At 38.5% G+C, this 8,561-nt stretch overlaps 1 pseudogene; it reads left to right on the top strand.

Moving 5' to 3' along the window:
• The first annotated feature begins 2,450 nt into the window (after window positions 1–2,450).
• On the top strand, window positions 2,451–3,450 carry LOC103113406 (nuclear inhibitor of protein phosphatase 1-like; annotated as a pseudogene).
• Window positions 3,451–8,561: the final 5,111 nt, after the last annotated feature.

Below are 8,561 nucleotides of genomic sequence, written 5' to 3'. Positions count from 1 at the left end.
ATCATTTACAATAAAGTGTCAACATATAGCAGCAAAAACTGCAGCAATTTTTTTCTTTTTTACTACTTTTTTATTAGGGGATTAACGTTTTATAGTCAACAGCAAGTACAATAGTTTGTACATGCATAACATTTCCCAGTTTTCCACATAATACACCCTCCACTAGGTCCTCTGCCATCCTGTTCCAGGGCCTGAACCCTCCCCTCCCATCCACAGTCTTTTACTTTAGTGCAGTACACCGACTTCATCCCAAGTTCTACTTAGTATTTTCTCTTCTAATCTTGTTTTTCAACTGCAGTCATTTTTAATGTCACTTCAATACCGTCTATGTGTGTGTGCGTGCATGTGTGTGTATGCGTGCATGTGTGTGTGTGTGTGTGTGTGCGCGCGCGCGTGTGTGTGCGTGCGTGTGTTTGAGACTGCAATCCTGGCTTCATGCTTGCAATCAAAATATCTTAATTAAAGCCCTCCTGCAGATCTAAATTTGCTTGCCATCTGGAATGCAGGAGACGCTCAGAGACTTTTAACTTAATTGGGGTGCAAACCCTTTTGTTTGGCCTCGGTGCTGTTTGGCAGCCCTAGTCTTGTAGCCTCTGTCTGGGACAAGCTTCCCTTTAGACTGCAGTCAGCAGAATAAGACATCAGGAAAAACGCTGATGCCTAAATCACTGCAGCCTACAACCGCTTAATTAATATACAGGTTTAATGCATTTGGTAATTAAAATTTAATTCTTTTAAGATGTACAACAGAGACAACTCCTTTTGCAAGCACTTAATCCATTGAGCTGCTAAGAATGATGTTTAAAGGAGAACTGAAATAGGTAGTTCCTTCATTCTAGGCATTAATCACACCTGAATCAGTAAAAGGATAGCATGTGCTTAGTTCTGGCTGATTGATCACTTTTCTTGCTGAGTTTTGAGGGTACTCTTTTAGAGAGAGAGCTCTTTCACTTCACAGAAAAGCTGTGCATGCAGAGAGCTCCTATAAAATCATGATCTATTAGAGGAATATACACAATACTTCAAGAAACTTAAGCCACCATACCAAACAAACAAAAAAAGTTTTCTTAAAATATTTATTTATTCATTTGATAGGACAAAGCAGAATTAAGAGGACAGAGAGAGAAAGAAAGGAACATCTGTAACCATGCTTCACTGATCATGAAGCTTCCCGTGCAAGTAGAGATGGGATCCTTATGCATGGTAATGTGTTCACTCAACCAGATACACACAGTCCCCACAATAAAACATTCATTTAGTGGACAGCAGTTTACATGATATTTTCATCACCTGGTACTTATATTTAAGAAATTTGCTAAACAAAATCATACGATTCATCTGAAAAAATTCACTACCTATTTAATAAGATGATTAATCTAATAGAATAGTTGTTCCTACATAAACGCTGCCCCCCAAAACTACAATTTCATTATAAATTTGAGGAATAGTGCTTTTTATATCTATTGTTTGGAAGGAAAAATTCACATTATAATTTTAAAGTGCTGAAAAGTACCCTGAAATATAACTAATAAAAAGAGCAGAGTGCCTTAACAATCCAGCATTTTCAAAGTGTGTTTTGAACAAAGAAACTCTTTGAAAGTAACTCCCATTATGACCCCATAATGACCCTTGGTCCATACTTCCAGAGGGATAAAGAATAGGAAAGCTATCAAGGGAGGGGATGGGATATGGAGTTCTGGTGGTGGGAATTCTATGGAGTTGTACCCCTCTTATTCTATGGATTTTGTCAGTGTTTTCTTTTTATAAATAATTTTTGAAAAATAACAAAAAAAGTAAAAAATTTTTAAAAGAAAGAAAAGATCCTATAGAACTACTATTCCAAGAAACATGTTTGGAGAAAAATTTAGGGGGCAGGTGGTGGTGCACCTGGTTGAGTGTACATGTTACAAAGTGCAAGGACCCAGTTTCGAGGCTCCAGACCCCACCTTCAGGGGGAAAGCTTTACAAGTGGTTAAGCAGGGCAGCAAATGTCCATCTACCTCTCTATTAACACCCTCCTTGTCAATTTCTGGCTGTCTCTATCCAATAATAAAGATAATAAAAAATGTTTCATTGGGAGTCAGGCAGTAACGCAGCAGGTTAAGCGCACGTGGCATAAAGTGCAAGGACCAGCATAAGGATCCCAGTTTGAGCCCCCCACTCCCCACCTGCAGGGGAGTCACTTCACAGGTGGTGAAGCAGGTCTGCAGGTGACTTTCTCTCCTCCACTCTGTCTTCCCCTCCTCTCTCCATTTATCTCTGTCCTATCCAACAAGGACAACATCAATAATAACTATAACAATAAAACAACAAGGGCAACAAAGGGGAATAAATATTTTAAAAATGTTTCATTAACAAAAATAGAGAAGCATTTAATTTACCTCTAACTTTAACATTTTATTTTTTAGAAAAGTCATTGGGGCACACCAAATGGGAGTGGAAGATGCAAGATGGTGGCAGCTGTGAACTCTGGCTTCACCTTCCTGTTGTGACTGCCTGACCTGGGCAGGTAAACCCCCATTTGGATGTAGTCAACGGAGACAAACTAATTAAGAAGCTGATATTTGGGAGAAACCCTGATTTGTGTTACTTTACCATGGACCACCAGTCTTTCTCTCAGGTCCACAGTGCCTTGGTCTACCACAAGCATCTGAATAAAGTTTTCCTAGTAGATCTCAACAGTATATGCAGAACTTTCTTGGGTCACATTTTATTGAACCCGCATAAGCCTCAGCAAACCCCCACCAATCCCACAATCTCATTTGGCCCATCTACAAGAGCATACATTCCAGGTGAGAAGCCTCAGATGTTGCCATCAGCTGTCGAAGGAGATAAGATGGGTGGAGAGGATGATGAACTCAAGGGCTTACTGGGGACCCCAGAGGAAGAAACTGAGCTCGATAACCTGACAGAATTCAACATGGCACATATTAATCAGATTTCCACCTTCATCATTGAGGAGGGGAATCTAGATATCCAGAGTCAAAGAGGAAGAGGAAGAACTCAAGGGTGACTCTCGGTGAAGGTGATGAAATCATCAACCCAGAGGGTGTAGATCCCTCATTTGGTCACTTCTGGAACATGGTACTAACTGCAGTGGGCACAGTCAAGAAGCAAGTGGAGGGTACTGGCTCACTATGCCTGGAGGAATCAAGGAGCAGAGGCATGCAGAACTTTGCATTCAGTGGAGGATTCAGTGGGGCCATCCCTTCACACACAGTGAAGCCACATGGCATATATGGGACAACACTCATTGGTGGCTTTCCCATGCCATACCCCAATCTCGCTCCTGATGTGGATTTAATTCCCGTAGTGCCATCAGCAGTGAAGATGAACCCTGAACCAAATCCTGCCAGCTTTAATCCTGAAGCTTTCAACAAACCCAAGAAGAAGAAACAAACAAAAGAGGCTTGACTGGGCAAAAAGCTCACATCTTCTTTACTTCTTTGATATTTTTGTTCATGTAGAAGAGTGGAGTGGGGTGAGAATGGAGTGAAAGGGTGATAGGGGAGCTAAAGAACTAGGGAAGAAAACTTTGCATGTGGGCAGTATTATCTTTCAGAATGCCTCAAAATGAAGTCATACTGAAACAATGTGGGCACTTATTCCAATATGACTAATGTCCTTACAATAGGGAAAATTTAGCCACAGATTCACAAGCACAGGAAGAACACCTTGTGCCGATCAAGGCAGAGAGGCAAATAAAGTTTTTAAAAGCTAGAGAATTCCAAAGATTGCCAACAATCTACCAGAATCATGGCACACAAAGAATGTATCTCCCTCACAACCTTAAAAATAATTAACACTGCAGAAATCTTGATGTTCAACTTTTAGATTCCATAATTTCAAGGCAGTAAATTCCTAATGATTGAGTCGCTTAGGTTGTAATTTTTAATAGAAATATTAGGTGACTAAAATACCACAGGTAATACTGAGTATTAGCATTTGAAGTTGAATAGTGACTATTTTGGTGAAGATACAGAATGGAGAGTGATTCAGAAAAAAATTGAGAGATAGAGAAAAGGAGAGTGAGTGATGGGGTAGTGCGCTTCTGGAGTGCTGATATCTTCATCTGATTGGTGGTTTTATGTGTATGTGTATGTCATTTCACATAATCTCAGCCAGCTGTATAATTAGAATTTGTACATATTTCAGTTCGTAGGTTATGCTTCAGTAAATATTTTCTTTTAAAAATAAATATTTACCAGGAAACAGATGCTGTCCTATTCTTGAAGAACTTTAATTCTAAAGGAAGAAATCAGACAAGAGAAGGAGAAATTACAGGGCAATAACTGTTGATGAAGTATTAACTACAAATGCAAGAGAAGAAGCACATTCCGTCTTAGAAGTGAGGAGTAGCCAGGTCTGCTCTTCCCAGAAGAATATAAGGACAGATATCTCAATACTGGAAGGATGAATATAAACTAGTAAAATCAAATACTGCAAAATATAGTTCAGAAACAATAGATAGTGTTAAAATAAAAACTGGAAATAAAAGTAAGATAAAGCATGATCCATTTAAGGATCTAAAAATAGTTCCATGAGACCAAAGTAAAGTAGAAGATATAGAGTAAATAAGAGTTGCTGACAGAAATAAATGAGCAAGAAAGAAGACATATAAGGCATTGGGAAAGGCTGTTGATGTCTAGTGTGATTAACTAAAAAACATACATTGTATGTATTGCCCCTTCAAAGATTTAAAAAAAAAATCTGTGTCAATTCATGAAAAAATAGCTTTGTCTTTGCAAGATGAAATTAATCTCTACATTCCAGAAATTCTTTGTTTGTTTTGTTTTGAATTGATTTAACCTCTCCAGGCTGCATTTTCAGAAAGAGTGTGGAAGAAAGAGAGAAGGAAGAAGAGGGAAGGACTATATCACTGGCACTTCTGGTATGATGGTGTCTTTCATGTGGTACCAGGGTCCAGACCGGAACTGTGCGTGGCAGGGCACTCATCCTCTCACGTAAGCGATGTATCCAATATGAGAAAAAAAAAAAAATCAAGCTAATCACTAATTTCACATCTTGTAGATAACCAAAGCTAGAGATACAGTATGTATTTTATACTTTTAAAAATATTTATTTATTTATTCCTTTTTGTTGTCCTTGCTGTTTTATTGTTGTAGTTATTATTATTTTTGTCATCATTGTTGGATAGGCCAGAGAGAAATGGAGAGAGGAGGGAAAGACAGAGAGGGGGAGAGAAAGATAGACAACTGAGACCTGCTTCACCATTTGTGAAGCAACTCCCTGTAGGTGGGGAGACGGGTTTGAACCAAGATCCTTATGCCCCCTTTCATTTTGAGTCACCTGCGCTTAACCCACTGCGCTACCACCTGACTCCCTTTATAATTTTTAAAGCAGATAAAAACTTCCACCCAAGAAACTAGTTGGGTATATGCAACAAGATGGCCTCACAGAGAATGCCAATATTTTCTTCTTCTTAGCATCAACAGCAAAGTCATAATTATATATGGGAAATCTTACCTAGAAATAGACTTTATTTATATATGTAGGGACAAAAATTTCAGCATCGAGAGTCGGGTGGTAGCATAGCGGGTTAAGCGCATGTAGCACGAAGCACAAGGACCAATGTAAGGATCCCAGTTCGAGCCTCCGGCTCCCCACTAGTAGGGGAGTCACTTTACAACTGGGGAAGCAGGTCTGCAGGTGTCTTCCCCCCACCCCCCGTCTTCCTCGCCTCTCTCCATTTCTCTCTGTCCTATCCAACAATGACGACATCAATAACTACAGCAGTAAAACAACAAGGGCAACAAAGGGGAATAAATAAATTTTTTTAAAAAGAGAATTTTTTTTTTTAAAGTTCAGCATCTAAGGTAAAAAAAAAAAAAGTTGGACTCTGAGACACAGAAAGATGTCCTCTCCTGAGAAGGTAAAACACCTCCATGTGACAGTAAATACAACAATGAACCGCACTTAGAAGAAATCTTTAAGACAAGAGACTAATCTGGTGGGTACGGGTCAGGATATACCAAAACCCCAGTACTCCAACCCTATCCTACAATGTATCCTATACATGATATGAAAAATTAAAAACAGTAAAAGTAGGGAAGGGAAGTTGAGGTTACAATTCTCCTCACCAAGTGCTATAGCTAGCTAGAGCTCTAGCAATCACCACGTTAGAATTGGAATTCCGTAAGAGCCTCTTTGGGTGAATTCCCAGATCACAGCCTGCCAGAATCTGTGCCCTGAAAGACCCAAAGCATGCACAGAGCTAAGGACTAGTTGCATAACCAACTTAAACCTCCACCCACAACAAGCTATTAACTGTGAAGCATGCGTAACCCTGACCTTGCAGTTTATATTCAGGCTGAAACACAGTCAAGACTAGACTCTCACATCACATATACTGAAATACCCCCTGCAGGTGGGGACCAGGGGCTTGAGTTCATATCAGCAAGCATTACAGCATATGCACTCTACCTAGTGTGCTGCCATCTAGTCCCTTATGTCAAGATTCTTAATCTCAATCACAAAGGCAAAGCTCATTTTGCCATGTAAAATAACAGATTCAAGATTTCTGAGAGTTAGGGCACAAATCTCTTAGCCTAGGTGACATGATTGTGCCAACCTCAATATTGAGCATAAAGCTCAAATACAAGAAGTTTTCCAAGGACAGAAAGGGAAAACACCAAAATGAAATTTGAACTGGGTTTGTTGTATTGTGCCAAAGCAAAGGTATTTGGGGAAGGAGAGGAAGGTGAAAGGCTAGGGATGGGGGCAGCCTTTAGGGCCCTGGTGTGTGATGGTTGAAAAGGACCTTAAGTTGGGAGTGTTTTGCAGACACCAATCACAGAAAGATGAGGTATTGTATACGTGTCAACAACTGTACTGTAAATTATTATTCCCCCATTTTAGAAAAAAAAGATATTTTAGGAGTTCTTAAAAAGTTGTCATCACCCTTTTGATTACAGCAATCTTTTGAGTTTACTGAAATATACTTGATATAAGATCATATGTATGTATATGTACATATATTCAAGCAATCAGTTATAATTAAAAAGCAAACCACTAGTGCAGGAAATTCACTACCATAACGTTTAAACAACCCTATAAAATTAGACATTAAACTCTATAAAAATAATAGTTTCAAAGGCTGGAGAAACAAAATAATGGCTATGCAAAAAATAAGCTTTAGGCTATGAGGTCCAATGTTTAAGCCCCTACAACACAATAAACCAGAGAAATGTTCTAGTCTTTCTGTATCTTTCTATTTGTAACTCTTTTAATAAAACAAAATCTTCAAAAACAAGGGTTTCCAATATGAGATAAGACTTGAAAATAGAACTATCTCAAAATAACCAAATTTATTGATGATTCATAATATATTTTGTAAAGAAGAAACCCATTCCCAAGTTAAATCATTATGACTTCCAATGTTACAGTTCAGTTCTACACAGGAAAAGAAAGCTCCCCAACCACAAAGCATTTTTATTTATTTTTTAAGATTTTATTTATTTATTCATGGTAAAGGCAGAAGAAGAGAGAGAAAGAACCAGATATCACTCTGGTACATGTGCTGCCAGGAACTGAACGCAGGACCTCATGCTTAAGAGTCCAATGCTCTATCCACTGCAACACCTACCTCCCAGACCACCAACCATATTACAAAAATATCATTAGTGCCAAGGTTAAGATATCCTAGTGTAGGGCCTGAAATTGTAGAATTTGTAGAAATTGTAGAATTGTAGGATAGCTGTGTGTGGAGAGTAGGCACACTATCTTAGGAAAAGTGGAACTGCATTCCTATGGCCACAACAAACCTGTAAATAAACACTTCCTCAATAAAGCAATATCAAAGGGTAAAAAGAAGGAAAATTTAAATTAGAGAGTATGATATACACCAAATGTGTGGCTGAGAATGAACTGCCTTAGATATGTTGGAGCACTTCTGAGATCTCCAGTAGGAGGTACAGATAATATGTCCCTGTCCCATAGTTATCTCCCCAAAAACAAACAAAAGTGTCTTCAGATATTGACAAACATCCCCTGGAGTTTAAAGTTGCCTGCACTTGAGAGCCTCTCTCAAACCTAAAAGCTGCAAAGTTTTTAGCTAATGAAGTCACCTTTGATAGTACTGAATACTAAGCCAGAGAACACTGCCAAAATATGACAAAATAAATCTACTTTTGGATAGAAGCTACATTCCGCTTGCCTAACTGAATAATACACTAACAAAGTTGTAGAGTAAATACATACTCCTGTGCTTGCTTTATCTTAAAATGTCATTTTTCTCAGCAATGTTGCCTTCGTATGTAGGTGAAGTGACAGGAAATATAAATGGGAGATGCAGGTGCAAAATACACGAGAGTCTGTTTTCTAATTACATCTTTTTTTTTTGCATAATGTGCACTTTTGCAAAACAGCAACAATAAGAATGTCTTTATCCACAACACCTTCTTGCCCCTTTTAAAGTTTCAGGAATATGCTAAAAGAAGCTGTCTTCATGAAACTGTGAAGGTTGGATAAAGAAAATAAGAGTGATTAAATAGCATTCAAGACTGAAAGAAAGAAACAAAATGAGCTACCTAAAACCTATT

The sequence above is a fragment of the Erinaceus europaeus genome, chromosome 14, assembly GCF_950295315.1.
Source record: "Erinaceus europaeus chromosome 14, mEriEur2.1, whole genome shotgun sequence".
NCBI classification, from domain to species: domain Eukaryota; kingdom Metazoa; phylum Chordata; class Mammalia; order Eulipotyphla; family Erinaceidae; genus Erinaceus; species Erinaceus europaeus.
This window is presented reverse-complemented; position numbering and strand designations above follow the sequence as displayed.